Source organism: Camelus dromedarius, chromosome 2, assembly GCF_036321535.1.
Source record: "Camelus dromedarius isolate mCamDro1 chromosome 2, mCamDro1.pat, whole genome shotgun sequence".
In the NCBI taxonomy this organism is placed as follows: Eukaryota; Metazoa; Chordata; class Mammalia; order Artiodactyla; family Camelidae; genus Camelus; species Camelus dromedarius.
This window is the reverse complement of record NC_087437.1, coordinates 55,328,554-55,348,089: the sequence shown is the minus strand read 5'-3', so window position 1 is coordinate 55,348,089 and position 19,536 is coordinate 55,328,554. Positions and strand designations below refer to the sequence as shown.

At 44.1% G+C, this 19,536-nt stretch overlaps 1 protein-coding gene across 1 annotated transcript in view; it reads right to left on the bottom strand.

Moving 5' to 3' along the window:
• The window catches only part of TPRG1 (tumor protein p63 regulated 1), a 123,581-nt gene extending 110,309 nt beyond the window's left edge, over positions 1 to 13,272 (bottom strand). The window contains exon 1 of the mRNA XM_010990097.3: positions 13,059 to 13,272. The gene's annotated coding sequence lies outside the window, so the exon portion shown is untranslated. The remainder of the gene's footprint in view (positions 1 to 13,058) is intronic.
• Between the last annotated feature and the right edge of the window lie 6,264 nt (positions 13,273 to 19,536).

The following is a 19,536-nucleotide window of genomic DNA, read 5'->3' as shown; positions in this document are numbered from 1 at the left end:
TGCCATGTAGGCTGAGAAGTTACAAACTCGTTATATAAATTATGCAATGGGAAAAGGTAGGAGAAATATTTATCTTAGAGAAATAAATCCAGTGCGCCTCCAATGAACAGATCCTCTGAGAACAAAGCCCTTAGTTACAGATGGACTGGGCAGAATAATTTGGCAAAAGTTCTAGTTTTTTCCAGCAAAAGGTCACAGAAGTACTGTGGAGTTGGAGAGGGAAGGGGCATCAATGACCCTGTTTTAAAGAGTGATTGGGGGGAGGGGTCGTCGCGGAGCTGGGGAGGGGAGCCATTCCCCACCATCCTGACCTTGACCTAGGCCAGCCTCAGAAACAGTGGTCTGAAACCAACTAGAGCAAAACACTTTTCCTCTTTCCTCATACGACATGCCAAGAGTTAGAAGTCATAATGTAGCCCATCTTTCTTCGAGGAAAGGTCAAGAGAAAATGCCTGGCCAAAGGAACTCGTATCCCCAAACTTAACCCTGAATTTCTTTCACTCTTCCATGACTCTTCTGACATCTGTGATTTTCCTTAAAATATATTCTCTCTCTTAGTAGAGATGCTACCTATACTGAACAAGGTTTTGTCTTTCTTTTCTTTTCATGCTTTGATTCTCTTCAGCTTTTGCAAAACGTCAGTTCTTGTTTGTTTTTGCTTGTTCAGCTCCAGTCCTTTTTGGGAGCTCAGCCAATCTGTAGGCGTGGCCAAACCACACAATTTAGCTTCCTCCATTGGAACGTGAAAGATGCCTTTACTTTTGATTTAAACGCGACTTTGTGGGTGATGTGTCAAGATCACTCACCTACAACTCAAAGGCACAATACATTTGGAGAATTAATTAAGCCAATCTTTCCACAAGATAATGGACAAAGGACAGTAAAGACATAAAGTGTAATCAATTCCTGTATCAGGAAATAGCCTGGCATAGTACAGAAACCTTTGGAGTTAGACAGACCTGGGCTGCAACCCAGACTCCACAATTTACCAGCTGACTGAGATTGAGAAGCAATTTAAAAATCTTGAGCTTCAGTTTTCTCAAACTTGAAGTGGAGCCAATATTTACCTTGCAGGACAGTATAAGAATTAGAGGAACTAATGGATCTAAAGGCCCAGCAAAGTACTTAAAATATAGTGGGGTTGCAAAATGGTTTTAAAGTTTTTTAGTTTTAAAAGAAGGCTAGAAGAAGTTTAATAATCAACTGAATCTATGTTAGAGCAACTTGAACAATTGGGAGAAGACTGTGTGATAACTAGTGATGGTGGGAAATGCCTTAAAGTAATAGGAGGCAGGAAATCTGGGTGCAGATGCGAGTCGTTTCTTCTCTTGGGGCACTGCTTTTTTTCACACGTACTAGGAGGGTATTGAACTAGTGGGCTCTCAAGTTTCCTTCTGGCTCAGCTAGTCTAGGACTCCACAAGGACCTGGTGTGAGCCTCCATTCTCAATCAAGGTGGAGAGCTAAAAGGTCATCTACAAGGCAGGTCAAATACCCAAAATTATAAGGTTGGAATAGATCTAATTTTACCACCTTTATTCCATTACACACCAAAACTTTCTAGTCCTTGGTTATACGTTTATAGAAAATTGCATCTTTAAGAGCACTCTGGATAAGAAATCAATGAGAACAAGAGAACAAGTGCCTGGCCTGTTTTTGTTTTTGAATTCAACAGGCAAGGACACTGGATAGTGGGTACTTGTTTGTTGTTGGTGGTAGGTACTTCTTGTTTGGTTCCATTAGCTCTTTCTCCTAACCAGTGAGAGTGGCACTTCAAAGAGGACTGACCTTCCTAGGCTGGGGCTTCATCCAGCTAGACCTGGTCCATTCACAGTGAAATCCTCCCTCCCACCCAACCCGCCACAGCCCTGTGAGCCACAGCCCTGTGAGTCACAGCCTCTTCTCCAGTCTCTGAAGTTACCCAGTCATAGCTTCCTGAATCCCATCTCACTGTGAAAGCTTCCGCTTAGAGTTCATCTCATCTAGAACAAAGGATTTTATCTTTGTCAGTTGACTACACGAAAACAATTCACAGAAGAATCAAAACTAGATCTTCTTGCATGGAGTTCAGAGCCTAGAAGAGGAGATACTGATTTAAGCATCAATTCTAAATTAGAAGTTCTTACTGCATCACCCTATGTGTACACATCCATAGTGGAATATTATGCAACCCTTAGAATCATATTTTAAGACAATTGAATGACAGATAAAAATTCACAGAATAACGCTAAGTGATAAAGTAGGATCTAAGCTATACATACCCTATGGTTTTATTTTCAAAACCAAAACTATATATAAATAAGCAAAAGAAAAGTATTAGAAATTAATATATTGAAGTGTTAAAAGAGTTTATCTTTAACAGGGGGAGGTTGTAAAAAATGTCCTATAATAATTGTGTAAACAAATATTAATTGACACAAAAAGACATGTCATTATGAAGCAGATTACAGAGTATTACATGACAAATCACCCACACATGCATTGGAAGCACATGCACCAAAATGTTATAAACGATTATCCCTGCATGACCAGCTTGCAGATAATTTACACTTCTATTTACATCTTTCTAAGTTTTCCCATTATTTTTTGCATTAAACATACATTGTACTTATGATTGAGGGGAAAATGTTTCAAGGAAACATACTAAGTGAATACAAGTCAGAGTTCTTGGGCTATGGGTACAAAAGGATTGACGGAACGAGAATAAGAATCTAAGACCCCCAGAAAGTGGTGGGTCAAGAGGCAATCGTACAGAAAGTCTCATCAAAGGTAATGTGACATAAGGGGCTTGGAAGGGCTCCATCCTAGTCAGAGATTACTGTGGGCCATGGAAATGTACTTGTTTCTAAAGTCCATGTGGGTTGGGGGGTACCTCAAGTGGTAGAGCGCATGCTTAGCGTGCATCCGGTCCTGGATTCAATCTCCAGTACCTCCATTTAAAGAAAATAATTAAATAAATACATCTAATTACATCCACCCCAAAAAAACGTAAAAAAAATAAGAAATAACAATAATGAAGCCCATCTAATAGCACAGCCCTACCTCCTTAAAGACGCATTCCCTCGCCACCGAAGCTGCCTTGCGACAGAAGGACCTTCTCAATAAGGCGAAGCGCGTGATGCGTCATCATGTGAGTGTCCTTCCCCTCCAGGGCACTGCAAGCGCCTCTTGGTCAGAAACCACCCTCTGTGCTGCTTCGTACCCCACCCCACTGCCAACACCAAGTGTCTGAACAGAACAGACGCTTAGTAAGTGTCTCTGATGCACACCCCGTGGGCTATGGCAGAAGGACGGGATGGAGGGGCAAGGGGGCCTGGAGTGTTCACCTAGAGCTTCCAGCTGCTGGATACAGGCCTTGATGACAATGGTCCGGAGAGATTTTGGTGACTTGACAATGAGGAAAACAGGGTCATAACACAAGCAAAGGACTACTGCGTTGATAAGAGTCCATTTATCTCTAGAGATTGGTGTTAATGATTATTTCAACACATTAAACTTTTTTTTATTACATTGTAGGCCACTCATAAAAGTAAAAGAAGGAAAAGAAATCTTTCCTTAAATCTAGATAAAATGAGAGTTAAGTGTTATAATGGATATCCTTTCAGGCTTCTACATTTCTCTGTAGATGTCATTTTTTCTACTGCAAAAACTGAGTTATGCTGTAAGTATTGCTCCAAAAGTTGCCCTTTAACCTAGCAGATTGAAGAGGATGCTGAAATTGACGATAGTAGCAATGTTTATTATGCACTTACTGTGGCCCCAACACTGGGCTTTAACTGCACTGGCTCATTTCACACTCACCATAGCCCTATGGTCCAGGTGTTACAATTAACCTCATTTTATAGATTAATACACTGAAACTCAGAAAAGTTGAGGAATTTGTTCAAAGTTGCACAGTCAGCGATAAGAGTTTAAGTTGATCAAAGATCTCTTGGACCTCAAGCCCCTGTTTTCCAGCACAGTGCTACACTCCTCAGTTCACAAATAATTTCCTGCAACAATGTGTTAGTGGATGAAGACGGTTCCAATACGGTTCCGTTATACGATCACCCATATTTAGTTAGCTCATCCCTTATCATTACTTGTTCATGTTCTTTTTTTCCTTTGTTTCTATAATAACAATACACTGAAGACCCTTGTAGGTAAATTTTTCATAATCCTTTATTTTTTTCTGTAGTATAAATTCCTGGAAAGGGAAATGCTGGGTTAAAGATTAAAGGTTCTTTGTACATATGTCTAAATTACCCCTCCCAGAAATGTTGTAGCAATTTAAGTCTCAGCAGAACACGAAGCCCATTTCAGGAATCCTAAAAAAAAATCTTTCAGTCATAAAATGAGTAAGTCCTGGAGATGTCATGTACAGTATGATGACATGATGACTATAGTTACACCACACTGTATGCACAGTATATACATATTTGCATATTTGTATTGTATATTTGAAAGTTGCTAAGAAAGCAGCTCTTAAAACATCTCATCACAAGAAAAAAAATGGTAACTGTGTGGTGATGGATGGTAACTGGACTTATTGTGGTGATCAATTCCCAATATATACAAATATCAAGTCATTACACTATGCACCTGAAATAATGTTAGATGCCAATTTTACCTCAATACTTTAAAAATTACAAAAATAAAAAAAAGAACATTAAACCCATTTTTCTGCAGGTCTGGAGAGGGTTTTATAATTTAAAATACATGTGTGTGTATATATATATATATGGAAATTAACAGTTTAAGGTAGTCAATATTTGTTTTAATTTGCAATTTTTTTTTTTTTAGTTGTGAGATTAAAAGCTTAGGAAGTGTGTATGTTTGGACATTTTTATTAGTTTCATCTTTTTTGTCTGATTCATCCACAAGAATTCCTCACTTATTAAATCATGAACAATCAAACAACTTTTTATGGCATCAATAGCTGTTACTGATTATGGTTGTGGGGGCACTAGTGAGGGTTCCAGGGATGAGTAACGATGGTGTGAAACTTCAAAATGGACACATCAGTTATGCAGGTTTACATCTCCCTGACTATTGAGCAAAATGAACCACGTCAGTGGCTTCCAAATTGTAGATTTGATCGTCCTGATTTCTTAATTCTACATATAAGAACATCTTAACTTGGATACTCCACTTTTTTTCTTATATGACTTAGATTAACCTCCATAGTGAAACTCTGGGGCATGGTACAGACTGATTAACTCACACACATTTGGGCGGGACCTTCTCTGTGCCAATCATTGTGCCAAGGGAAAAGAGAGAGAGGTATAGAGTAGAGGAAAATCTACAAATGTAATTTCTTTCTGTTTTTGAGGAGTACGCTGTGAAAGAATTAGATTTGCAAGTAGATAATTACCAGACGGCTGGATGAAGCCTAGATAGTAATCTGCACAAAGTGCAATGGAAACATCGCAAAGGGGCTGCAGAGTCACACTGAGCTGTCCGGACACATATGGATCGAAGGGGCTCTTGCACAAAGAAAAGCAGACACCAAGGGCCCAGTACGACCTGCTACTGAAAGGTGAGGTTTATATTTTACTCCAGGAGTTTCCTTTTGGTGCTGTGAATGATGGGAGCAGTCAGAATGGCCATCGTTAGAGTCCACAAATGATAAATGCTGGAGAGGCTGTGGAGAAAAAGGAACCCTCCTACACTTTGGTGGGAATGTAGTTTGGTGCAGCCTTTATAGAAAATAGTATGGAGATTCCTCAAAAAGCTAAAAATAGACTTATCATATGATCCAGCAATCCCACTCCTTGGCATATATCCAGAAGGAACCTTAATTCAAAAAGACACCTGCACCCCAATGCTCACAGCAGCACTATTTACAATAGCCAAGACGTGGAAACAACCTAAATGTCCATCAACAGATGACTGGATAAAGAAGATGTGTTATATGTATACAGTGGAATACTATACAGCCATAAAAGTGAATAAAATAATGTCATTCGCAGCAACATGGATGGACCTGGAGATTGTCATTCTAAGTGAAGTAAGCCAGAAAGAGAAAGAAAAATACCATATGATGTCACTCATATGTGGAATCTAAAAAAAGAAGAAAGAAGACACTAATGAACTCATCTACAAAACAGAAACAGACTCACAGACACAGTAAATAATCTTATGGTTACTGGGAGGAAAGAGGGTGGGAAGGGATAAATTGGAAGTTCGAGATTTGCAAATATTAATGACTATATATAAAATACATTTAAAAATTATTCTGTATAGCACAGGGAACTATATTCAGTATCTTGTAGTAATCTATAATGAAAAAGAATATGAAAAGGAATATAAATATGTGCATGGATGACTGAAGCATTATGCTGTACACCAGAAACTGACACATTGTAATCTGACTATACTTCAATTAAAAAAAAAAATGATGGGAGAGCACAGATGCCACCAGACAGGAGGCTGGGGAGTCATGGGGAGACAAATGGTGTGTACAGCTTTCTATTCTGGACCTTGATGTCAAGTTGAAATTATAATGGAATAATCATAGTTGAGGTACACAAAAATGGAGCCGGGTGGCCCCTGAGGACCTAGTCTCAGACACATTCTGCATCACTGAGAATCTGACTTTCTTTACCCCAGGACACCACCAGCCATATTCAAACAGCATCTGCCAGCAGCCACCTTACAGTCTCAAGGTCCCCTCTTGTAGCTATGCAACCATTTTAGACCCCAACCGATCTTGCCTAACAAGAATTCTCACTTCTTGCCGGCTGCTTATGATTGTTGACAAACAACTTATGTAACCAACAGTGGCCTTGTGGCTTCTGCCTTTTTAAGCTTCCTGCATTTTGTTGTCCAGCAGAGCACAGTTCAAGTGTCTGCGAATCTGCATCAACTAGGCTGTGGTCCTAACAACCCCCAAATAAACTTCTCTTTATTTCAATCAGGTCTCCGTTTCTGAAATCTTGGTTAACAACATGCATTGTCCTGGGCTGGATGAAATAATAGGTGTTTCAATGTATCCCTGTGTATAGAGTAGCTATATTAGCACTATCCCGACTGGGGGTCAGGCAGGTTTGACCCTAAAAGGTGTGGTTGGGGCTCTGCGTAAACAGAGCTTTAACAATGTGTGATTCTCGAGTGACAGAAAGCAGACAGCATTAAGGACGTATCACGCATGTCAGTAAGTAGATGCAAATTCACAACTAAAAGAGAGGCCAATGCAACAGTAAGTCCAAGGTTACAGGCGTAAGAACATGCGTTCCCATCCTCCAGCGTCAGATGGCTCACCCTGAAGCCCTGTGTGGACCATATTTGAAGGACTCTTTCCGAACAGTGTCAAGTTTTCACGGATGCAGATGTTGAGTTCTAGCTCCCTCCCTGGGCCCCAGACATCCTGCTTCTGGTTCAACAGCACCTGCAGCTCGGGAGACATACCTGAGAAGCACAAATTCCTGGGATTTGTGAAAGGTCCCTAAACAGTAACAAAGCAAAAGTTTCCAGAGCTTCATGGAGAGTTCCAAAGCTGTAAATGATCCCCAAATTATCTGTATGAGGGGGTGGCCGTGAAGAGAATTTGTCTTTTTGAACCCAGGTTTGAGTCCTACTTGTTATTAATTTTCTGTGGGATTTGGGGCAGGTGACTTCAACCCCCTGAGCTTTATTTTCTTTCCCTGAGAAAATATAAGACAACCACCTTTATCAGGACTGCTTACGGCAGTGGAAGAGATAAAATTAAATGCTTTTATCTCTGTGTTTCAATCAAGCCACAGTCTCTACCGAAGTGTATTTCTATCATCTTTCTCTCATCCTAAGGGGAAAAGAAGCCTCTGTCTTTCCCTTCTAGCTTGTGCGCAATTTCTCTGGATCCGATTACAAATGAGCTCCTTGAAAGCAAAGCCTGTATTCACCACTTCCCCTTCTCCCTTCCTCTCTTGAACCCAACCCAGCCATGCTGTGCTGCCACATGCTCCATGCTCGGACATCATCTCCTCCATCTCTCGGCAGCATCTGTGCCATCCGAGCCCCCTCCTCCTTGGCAGCCTCCTTCTCTGGGATCCCAGCACACAGCACTCTCTCCTAGTGTTCACCTACCATTTCAGCTGCTCCTCCTCTATCTCCTTTCTTGGTTCCCATGGAACCAGAGGGGAGAGAGGGTGGGAGGAGTGGTCTGCTCCAGGGTGCAGAGGACAAAGGGGTGGGTTTGTTGTCTACAGAAAATGTAAATGAAAATGTTTTTCATTATTACCATGTGCTGGGGATCCTAAACAATGTCAGTGATAAAATTCCCTTTGCTAGTATGGGACCACCCCCACCATGCCCTTTCCCCTTTAGTGCACTATTGGCCAGATTCTCCCCACTTCCCTAACCCAAAATGTTACAGCACCCCAAAGGTCACCCCTAAACCTCCTCTCTCGTCTGTCTGTATGAACTCCCTTGAAGCGCTCATTCAGTTCCTTTGCTGTAAATATCATGTATGTATCGATCACTCCCGCTTTTATCTTCAGCTCAGATATATCCTCACTGAATCCAAGATTCATATGTTCAGTCACTACTCGACATCTCCAATGGCCTCCTGTCTAAAAGTAAGTTCCTGATGTACCTTCAAAAACCTGTTCCTCTCATGGTTTTCATCTCAGATAAAGGCCTCTCCTTTCTACCAGTTGCTCAGCAAAAATCTTGGAGTCTTACTTGCCTCCTTCCTGTCTCATGACTCCCCATTCAGTCAATCAAACCTAAGATCGACAAACTTGTCATCACCTCCACTACTACATGTGTGCCCAAGCTTCCACAGCAATCATCTGGGTTATAGCAATAACTCTCTAATGAATCTCCCTGTTCTGCCTGCCTTCTCCCCACCCCACCTTCATCTATTCTCAACACACAGAGAGATTCCTTTGAAATGGAAGTCACACCATGTCATTCCTCTGTCCAAAATTTGCAAATGGCTCCCATTTCACTTGGAGTGAATGTCACAGGTTGTCTCGTGTCTCGCAGGACCCTGAATGTCACTGTGGCATCCCACTCCACCATCATCTTTCTAATTTGATTTCCAAAGGTTTTTTTCTCTCAGTTTAATCTATGCCTTTTTCTCAAAGGTGCCAAGAAGACATGATTCTGCCTCAGGACCTTTGCACTTGCTGTGCTAGTTGCCTGGAATGCTGTTTCACCAGTTATTTACATGCTTTGCTCTCTCATATTGTAAACATCTTTACTCAAATAACAACTTATTTCTCCCTAAGCACCCTCTCCCAAATCTCAACTCCCCAAAACTTCCTATCCCCTGCTCTGTCCTTTTTCCTCTGTACCTCATACATTATATATTTTAATGGTTGATTTTATTTATTTTTCCATCTGTCCCATTAGAAATATAAGCTACCTGAGGGCACAGACTTTCTTTTTCTTCACTGCTGCAAGCCCTAGAACACAGATTCAGTAAGTAGATTTTAATGAATGAAACTTGATGTTTCTATTGAACAGATGTTCAATAAACAGTTTCAAATGAATGAATCTTATTCAAATACTTCCTTTTACTCTGAGCCATAACACCCACCTAGTTCCCTTGAAGCAGAGACCAAGGAGAGATAATTCTGAACCAATCTCATACAACCATGTGTATGAAAATGATAAAAGTTTGGTTACCCAATATATCTGTGTAAATCTTGTTCTGATGACTGGTAGAGCCCTTCACAAGACGAGAACCTTCCTGTAGCTCATGAGGATGCTGTAAACCACAACAAAGTGTTCACATATTTGTGAAGTTCTCCGGAAGTGTTTATTACGGAAGAGTCCAGGCCTGGGGCATCCATGAACCTCCTATAACTATTCATTACCAGATGACAGCTTCCCAGACCAAATGACAAAGCTTATCAACTAAAAATAAGCCTCCACCACACCCTACAAGTTAAGAACTTATGCAATATCACTTTTCTAACTTTGAGATAACCCAGCAGAATAGACTTACTAAAAAAAAGATTTGGCTATATTTTTTCATAAAATATCCTTTATAAGTTGCTCAATGTATTTTTAAAATATTTTCATCCATCTTTCTAATTTCACTGTATATTACCACCTGGCCTCCCTTGCCAAGTATCTGATACTGTCCACTGTGTTCAGAAGTGCTCAGTTCTGTGGGTTTTTTTTTTTTTCTGTTAATTCTCCTGAAAAACTTAAGGCTGAGCTCAGTGGTATCCACACAGGTGTTCTGACACTGCCAAACTATGGACGTGGATAGTCATGAACTTGAACTACATGTCTAGCCGATAGTTGTCCTGCTCTTCAGATCCACCGTGTTATGCCTGATCTGAAGCCCTCAGCCTGCCACTCAGTGCCCAGGATCTGGTGCAGACCCAAACAGCCAGCCTCATTCCTCCGTCAGTCCCACTAGCCCAGTAAATGTTATCTCTCAAGTACTTTTCAGACAGTACTGACTTATGAGTTTGTTTAAATTTGTTTTTTGCTGGAAACTCTTCTCACCTCTCTCTGTCCAAAGCCCAGGTCAAATGTCACTTCCTCCTTGCAACCTCCCCTCTAATGGCAACCTGACTATTGTCATGAGTCCCTTCTTGTTCAGTAAAACAACAACATTGCTTTCTTCCTCTTGCAGCATGTCTCATATTTCTCTTGGACTGCACTTATGTGTGTACACCATTTCAATACCAGTGAAGCCCCTGTGGGGAAGGGTCATTTCTCTTCATGCCTGAGTCCCCATGCTTAGGGTGATGTCCACCATAAGTGATCAAGAGGTGAAGATGTCATCAGTGGGTGCATTATAGCAAACACACTGTTGGGCTAGATTCCAAGATTTCAGCAGTTTGTTTTGTTCTCTTTGGGAATGTAGGCACCGTGCTGTTACCCATGTGCTTGCATACATCATAATACCTTTTCTTATCTTTATGTCATTGATCTATTGAGTAGAGAGTATTATTCAGCATTTGTCAATTTTCCTTCTTTTTCTCTTGAACCTGGAGATGATGTTGGAGTTGTGTCATCTTGTTTAACACTTCTGCTTTCAAGTCACTGAGCCTTGATATCTGGCTTAATATCCTGCACAGGTACCAGGGCCAAAGGCATATTCTGTTGAAGTCATCATTTTTCCTACCTCTTAAATAATGAGGTTAGGGCCAAAGAATTAATTTCATTTCCTCCCTGGTGTCATTGATCTGTGGTCTGGCCTTTCATTATGTGGAACCAACTAGGTTTCCCTTGAAAGAGAATGATTTGAACCCATCAGAGATTGGAAGAGAGAAGTATCGACAAACCCAAATACCCGTTCACCTCCGTCAGGTCCCACAGGGACCGTGGAGGACTGGGGGTCACGGGGACCGTGGAGGACTGGGGGTCACAGGCTCCACCCACAAGGACCACACGCTGCCCAGACCCAGCGGAGGGTGGGAATGTGGAGCCACTGCTGATGGGTCTTCCGATCTCCCTGAAAAATTAGATACCTGAACTTCTACAAGAAATTTCCTGGATGGTCAATATTTGCTACTAGTTCAACTGAAGACACCACCATTGCTTGCCCATCTCCCAACCCTATACCTAAGGAGAAGGTCCAAAATTTGGTTAAAACAAGTATTTCACAAGAGTCAAGTTAATAAGGAAAGATGCTTCTTGGGAGAAGTTCCCTACTCTGCAGGGTAGGATGACATTTCCACTGGATGCTTAAAAATGGTCAAAGTGCTCTAAAACCTGTAACTGAAAGGAGTCTTAAAGGGCATCTGTACAGACCCCAAAACGGCACACAGCTCATGCTTCTACTTAAGGATACCCAGCACCATTCACTGCATGTGGTGGGCAACGTAAGGGTTACAGCCTCAGTGATCACCGGCTGCCTGGTCTTACGCACGTCATGTCATCTTTCTGGGCTTCGGTTACTTTATTTCGAATAAGATAATTGATTAAGTGATTTCCATCAAGACCCTTACAGCCACAAAGACACTAAGAATATACAGAAGCCTGCTAAAGATTACGTAGCAATGCAACCCACTGCCTTGTGGGGGGCCCAGGGGGATGAACATTAGCACTGTCATAACAAACTCAAACAGACACACGAGCGCGCACGCACACACAAAGGAAACATTTCCTTCTACAACTGAGAACGATACAACCTTTACAGCATGAAGAGAAAAATGATAGCTAAAATTAGCATCTTAAAAAATAAACGACATAATCACTGAAGATGAGATTTTCTTAAAACGGCAGAACAATGCCGTATAATGATAGCTGTCATCAGAGAGGAAATTGCAGGAGTCAGTTTGAAAGGATTTGGGGGTGTCCCCCCCCTCATTGAAATTTGCTTTTCCATATACCACAGTAAGATGGAAAAGCTAAAATGTTTCCCCAGGGCCTTTGTGATCAGCGCCTCGTACGACTGCTGTTGACATTAGGAGAGTGTCATTTCAGCCCCAAATAGAAGCCAGAGCATGTGTCAGGCTCCACATAGTCATCTTCTGGAAGTTATATATCGGTTTTCAATTTCCAAGGCCTCTTTCCATACACATGCTCATTTGTTCCCCCCAAAGAGTCCATTTGATGGAGCCTATATGTCACGATAAAATCTCTCTCAGATGAATTCAAAAATCTCCCTCCCGATCTGCCTACAAGAAAAGAGTGCCTTCTGTTTGCCATTTGACAGTTCAGGAAGCCCTTTCACTCCTCTTGGCTTTTTGAGATAAGGTATGACCTGCTAGGTGGGGTGGTAAAGGGAGAGAGAAGGAGGAATCAAATCTAATCTTGGCCTCAGTCTGCAGATCAAACTCAGACAAATCACTTCAAGTCACTGAGCCTCAGTTCCTAAGCCACTCAATGAAGAAAATTATATCTCTCCTGCCGTCCTCACAGGGCAGTTAAGACCAAAATCAATACAGAGACAAGTATGTCAGGGAGTTTGTAGGCTGAAAAAGCTGGTCTGCAAGTCTCGTCAACCCTGAGACGTTGGAAAGGATACAGCATAAGTTTCATGGGGCCATGGAGAACCGGTGCCTAGATGGGACTGTGAGGCAGTGGTGGAGGGGACCAGAGGCACAGGTCGGGGACAGGAGGAGTCAGCTCAGAGAGAAAAACCCCAACTCTTTGCAGAACCAGTGACAAGCCGCCTGGCCTTACCTGGCGAGACTGTGGCCGGTCCTCAAGGATTTTCTTCTCTTGTTGGACGAAGGGGGCCAGACCACAGACAGTTGCCAGTGGAGGTGTGGCTGGTCCAGAAGAAGCTAAATAAGAGGATGTGCTCGTGCTGTCACCCAACTCGGTCTGAACCTTGCCTCACCAAGAGGGCTGAGGGTGACTTGCTCAACCTCCAACAAAGGGTCACACGAAAGGATGAGGGTGTTTACAGGGTGGAACTCCACCTGTCAGAGACGGGGAACTGGAGCGGGTGAGGCCTTTCTCATTCTACAGTGACACACCTCTCCCTCCCATCCTCTCCTTCAAGAAGTCCTAGATTTTTCTGCCAACTCCCTTTGATGAAAATCTTCGGATGGGGTGAGCAGGAGCAGGCTTCTGTCCAAAGCTTAAATCTGAAAACTATATTCCTTTATTAACATTCTTTTTTGATGACTTGATTTGGGGGACACTTGTGACTTTGAGCATCACCACCACGTTCACATCAGGAGAGCAGAGGTCATGTACAGCAAGAAGGACGTGTTTATGAGAACAGTCTCAGGTCAGTGTTCTCACTAGAGTATTTGCCACACGCAGTTGCTTCCATTTAAGTGTGTGCCCCTCTCAGAAGACTGTGAGCTCCTTGAGGGTAACAACTCCACCTTATTCTCCCATATAGTCCCCCTGGTGCCCAGCACGTGGCAAGCACTAAATAAATACTACTGAATTTTTTTGAGTGAATGGTGATTAATCAGTATCTATTTAATGAATCCTGAGCTGCATTCAATGGCTTTACAGCCTATGGCAAGGTATGTTTTTTACCATTCTGAGCTGATATTTCTGTACATTGGGGATATTATTTCTCCTTCAGAGATGGGGGTAAGAGTTGAAAGGCAGCATATGAAAATGAACGTAGGATAAGACCCGATACAGCAACAATCGCTAGAAAATGTAACTGAGTCTCAACGAATCGATTTTGAAACCCAAATAAGACTTCTGTATGCCGAGAGTCAGTATACAGTAAGATGAACTGTGGAAAGGATCACAGGGCCACGGGTCTTTTCACAAGCCCCCTCAATGTCTGCAACGTACTTGATGAATGCTTTCCCTCCATAAGTGCTTAACTGAGTGACGACCTCCTCCTCTGCTATTTGAGCAACGACCTCGGCTACTCTTAGTTCTCAGAGCGGAGCAGGATTGAAAAATAAACTAGACATGGTCTCTGGCATAGGGAGTTCAGGAAGATGAAATATGCAGAAAATGCTGAGCACCTCAAATAGGATCAGAACAAGAGCTGTGGGAAGCCGAAAGAAGGAACAATCCAGGGAGGCTTCACAGAGGAAGAGGCAGCCTTAGATCTGGGCTGTTAAGAAGAGCTGGCGTTTCAACAAGTACCAACGGTGGCAGGGATATAAATGTTAACTGTGAGATGGACTGAGCCACTGTTCCTTGATTTATCTCCTCCTTAATATAGACTCTAGGATGAAAAGAGTTTCATATAACTGGTATGTAGGTCACACCACTTATACGCCACAAAACTACAGGGCAATTAGAAGTAATTGTGAGACAAATACTGTTCCCACTCAGCTCCAAATGTCTTTATGATGGCTCCGGTTGGGGGTAAAAAGCAGGGAGGAACGGAGAGATGCTGGATCCCAGCCTGATCATTTAAGAGTAGGACCAAACGAATTGCATTGCTGTGTGAAGTTATTGCTGGATTGAGCTCGTTTAAAGGGCAAGAGACTGCACAGAGACATTGCACGTCCGTGCAGCAGCTATCTAATTATCACTAATTTCCAAGGGCTGCTGAACGCTTCTCCCAGCTCACACCGCACTCCTGTCCCCCCAACACCCTGTGCTAAATGGAGCGGGAGACAGTACCCCCAGGAAGGACACGAGCAGAAGAGAGAATGTCACAGAGAAAACAAGGACTCTGGTCCGTCGTCCTCCACTCCCTGGGATCAGCAGCAAATAGCTCAGTCTCCCCCAGGCCTCAGTCGCCTCTTCCTTGCACTGGGAATTATTATACAGACCCACCCAGCTCCCTGGGCTGTTGAGGGAGACAGTGAGGTTCTGGAGCTTTGTTAATTCACCGGCTTTGTCAATGCTGGTTCTAGGCATGAACAAGCAGTGCTATGGCGATGGGTATATCAGAGGATTCATCTCGTGTCCACTATTTCCAGCTACGTCCTAGGCTGCGTACGCATCTCCTGGTGGAGGTCAACACGCTCAACACCAAGGAGCAGAGAATCAGAGAAAATGTTTACAAGTAGGCGCTTAGGGATCATTTCTCTTGGTATGTTGCCCCCTCTCTCTCTTCTGTGACAGCCTTTACTGTTTAGCCCCCTTTCCTCCTCTGTTTCAATCCTGTCATCCCTGAGAGAGAATGTAGGTTGCTACTTACTTGGGTTTCCAACCACTGGTTTAGGAGACCTCCTCTCCTCCTGCCGTTTCTCAGATGGGGATGGTGTAGCACCCCACGAGCACACAGCCAGCTCTCACCCTGGCCTCAGCAGGGCTGTTCTCTTACAGATGTGCCGGGGGCAGCATTTGGGTGGGAGAGACGCACAGGTAGGTACTGATTCTCACCGTGTCTGAACCGGAACCACCTCCCACCCTTGGTTTGCCCCTGGTCCACAGACACGCATCACTGATGGTGAATGGGTTCTGCCTATGAGAATCCCACATCCCTACCGTCCAGCTGGGCACCTTCCCCGGGAGTCGTTTGGAGGGAGGAACACAGTGATGGTGCACAGATCCAGGCAACAGCCACGGAAGCAAACAGGAACTAGCAGCCCGGCTGTCAACTGAGAAATTTCAGCAGCATGAGCTTTCTCTTCTCTGGAGTTCCAACAGCGCACAGCAGGCATCGCTAGTATTACTCGTTATTGTGGTTCGCTGTCTCCCTCAATACCTATCTGTCTTCTCTCCTTAGAGGCAGGGGCAGTGTCTTAAACATTCTTTCTAAGACCTAGCATGGTCCAGGAGCTAGAAGTGCCACCTGGTAAGGCCACAGAGGTGCTCAAGAGATGTTGGATAGATGACAGAACAAACAAATGCAGGAACATACCATCTCCTCTGTTTCCCTTCCCGGCTCTAGGAGTCCTTGCCGCTGGGGAGACAGCAAACGGAAGAGAGAGAAGCAGTAAGTTCCCCCGTGATTTTGACATGGAACTAAATTCAGCCCAAAGCATCTTTTTCTCTTCTCTCTATTTACTCTGGACAATCTGTCCCTTATCAGATGAGCTCAAGGCTGGTTGGAAATATGCGTATTTTATTTGAAAATAGCGTCTTCTTCCAGTTCTGTTTTGCTGCACCGACATTTGTCTGCTTTGCTGTGTGTTGTGCATCAGATAGGAGTCAGACAAACTGCTTTGGCATTCTCCACTGTGTTGTTTTCACCATCCGATTCTCATTTATCTCATTTCCCTTCCTGCATCTCACGCTGAGTCCCAAGTTCCAATTTAATCCACAACAAGCAAGCACAATTTTGTTGTGTCTCAGCTTTCCCAAAGGCTAGGAAGGGCACGGAAGTGAGAAGTCCTGAGACGCAGTTCCCACTTGCCACTAATGAGCAATGAGACCTTCAGTGAATCACCTTTTCGATCCTGGGCTGCTTCTCCTTTGCAAGATTCTGTCTGCTCTTGACTGCCACAGAATCAAAGGGCAACGGCTTGAAACTCCCAGGGCACCGAGCTGCGGTAGCCCTAGTTCCACCTTCCACATTCAGTGCGGACGGAGAAGAATCCTCAACACTTCTGGCTTCGGTTCGAGGCGATGGTCAGGTGTCTACTGGTCCAGTGAAGCAGCCCCTTCCCCTTCCACTCCAGACCCCCAGCCCACTCCCTGAGCCACCCCAACCCAGGGCAGCCTCATGGGCCTGCAGTCTGAGTAGTTGCAAGGGACCAGCAGATGTGTGGATCCCATGCTTGGTTTTGTTCTGCTGTCACCATCTTGAAATTATTCGTAATTTTTGAACAAGGGGACTGCATTTTCACTTTGCACTGGGGCCACAAATTCTGCAGCTAGTCCTGCCCCTCGGCTTCCACCCCAACTCCCTCAAAATAATGAAACTAAGACGCCTTAGGAAGAGGGAAATAATGGTGCAGCTTGCCAGCCATGAACGACAGTGCCCCAACGCAGAGCCTTGCCATGGAACTCCCTCCTTGTAATATAAAACCAAAGAAAGGACAAGGTGGGAGGACATGAAACTTGCCACAGGCCCCACCCCTCTCAACCTTCTCCGACTTGGGAGGGTTGGGGGTCTGACTCACGCCAGGGTGTGACTCACCATTCCTGCTAAGCCCTGGGCTCCTCCCTGCTCCCAGGGCGCAGGAGGAAATGTGGGCTGTCCCAGAGCAGATGGGGAAACCACCCAGACACCGCCCAACATGGCAGAGCTGGACAGGGTCTTAGAGCAGAGCCCAGGCAGCCATCACAAACCCCTTCCTTCATCAGCGAAACAAACACACATGCTCCAGATGAGAGAAGGGACTGACCCAAGCTCACCCCGTGAGCCGGTTTGCCAGGCTGCTCTCAGCATCAGTTCTCTTTTGGATTCCTTCCCCTTTCTATATATTTAGGGCAGCAAGACGAAATTATTACCAGTGGCTCTTTTCTCCTCTCCCAAGTTTTTCTAATAGTCTGAGTCATTTCATGCATCTCAGCAGGAAGGAAATCAAAGGAGGAGGCGCACCTCGACAAAATGTAAGCATGTAAATAAACAGTGTGTGATAAAATACAGTGCAAATAAGACAAGCTTTGGCCACCCTGAGACTCCAAGGAAGGACGCTAGTCAGATGAAAGGCAGTTGCTTCAGAGTCCGAGTTCACTACCTCTCTGGGTGTTCCTAGGCAAGGCTGTCCCTGGGAAAATTTCTCTCTCTGGCTTTTGGCTTCCTGGTCAACAATATGAAGATTATGGGACACACTCAAAGTGAAGTCCCTTCCAGGGCTGGCATCCTGTGCTTCTAAGTATCAAGTCTTATCACCTCCATATCAGTGTCGTGATTAAAAGACTGATTTCCAGGGTAAGAGCACATTCTAGAGGGGAGGAATAGAGCCTCAGTGGTAGAGCACATGCTTAGCATGCATGAGGTCCTGGGTTCAATCCCCAGTAACTCCATTAACAAAAAAAAGTAAAATACAAAAATTTCTTTTAAAAAAGGAGCACATTCTAGAACATTCTAGAACCTAAGTTGGCATGGCAAAATAATGAAAGCAGCAAAAAAAATTCAATTCAAAAAGTGGACTTCTGACTATAGGGAGTGACCCAGAGAAGAAACTTCTATAGAATTCTTCTGATGCCAAAGAGAGAAGAACACAACCCTGAGGTGATAGAGCACGTCAGGGTGGGTGGGGCTCAGGTGACCAAGGAGGGGCCCTGAGCAACGCGGCTCCCACTCCTGAGTGACTCAGCTGGAGCTGACCCCGACCCCCAATCCTGCAAGCTCAGTCTCTTGAACTGTCATTCTGCTCTGTTATGTGACAAATGAACAGAACAGTGGACTCTGAGGCCAAGGCCATGTTACTGAGGGACTTGAACACAAGGCCAAGAAGTTTGTTCTTAATTTTCATCTTTGTAATGCACTGTGTTTCATTTATCTTGACATTTGGTGAGTTCCTGAGAGCTGTGACCAGACTGCAAACAGACAGCCTCAAATAGCCTCCACAGATCCCAGGTGGAAAAGAAGGGCGTGTTCCTTCTGTCCATCTTAGTCCCTGACTCAGCCACACTCCCACAACATGAGGGACTTTGCACATCAGTAACCAAAGCTAGTCCCCCACTGTGGGCTTTGTGACTGCAGTCCCAGGCCAGACCTTCACCCCAGGGCATCCTTTAGCACAGGGTCCAGGAAAGATAAGCCTGAGGATAACATCTGATGTGAGGGCGGTCTCTGCACCACCTGCCTGAGAACTTTTCTTTAAAAATGCATGTTCTCAGGCCCCATCCTTGATTTTTACTAGATGAGAACCCCTAGGGGGTGGGTCCAGGAATCTCCAGGTGCAGAAGTCCTGCCAGCTAGCTGTTATGCACATAAAAGTTTGAGACTTGGTGTATTACACATTCTCAATCGACCGTCAGAAAACTCCAAAGTGGAGCAGGCTGCGGAAAACCCAGGGGCAGGAGCCTGGAGGCTGAAATCAGCCCCAGCTGCAAGGAAGCGGGGGTGGAACACATGCAGCTGGACGGCAGGCAGAGAGGAGTGTGTGGTAAAGCTAGAAGACAAGTAGCGTGTACACAGGCATCCCCAGCCCTTTATCTCTGTCCTGCTCCTGACCGTAGGATACAAGAGTTCCCAGATGAACAGTTCCAACATTGTCCATCGCAGGTTCTGATAGCTGGACACCTGTTCTCTCACTGCCTTATTTTACACGAGAGAGAGGTACTCATTTAGCAACGATAACAAGGGGGAAAAGTGCATGGGGCAGGGACCGGAGCCACCTGCAAAGTGCACAGAAGAGAAAGCCTGAGGGCTTTTGCG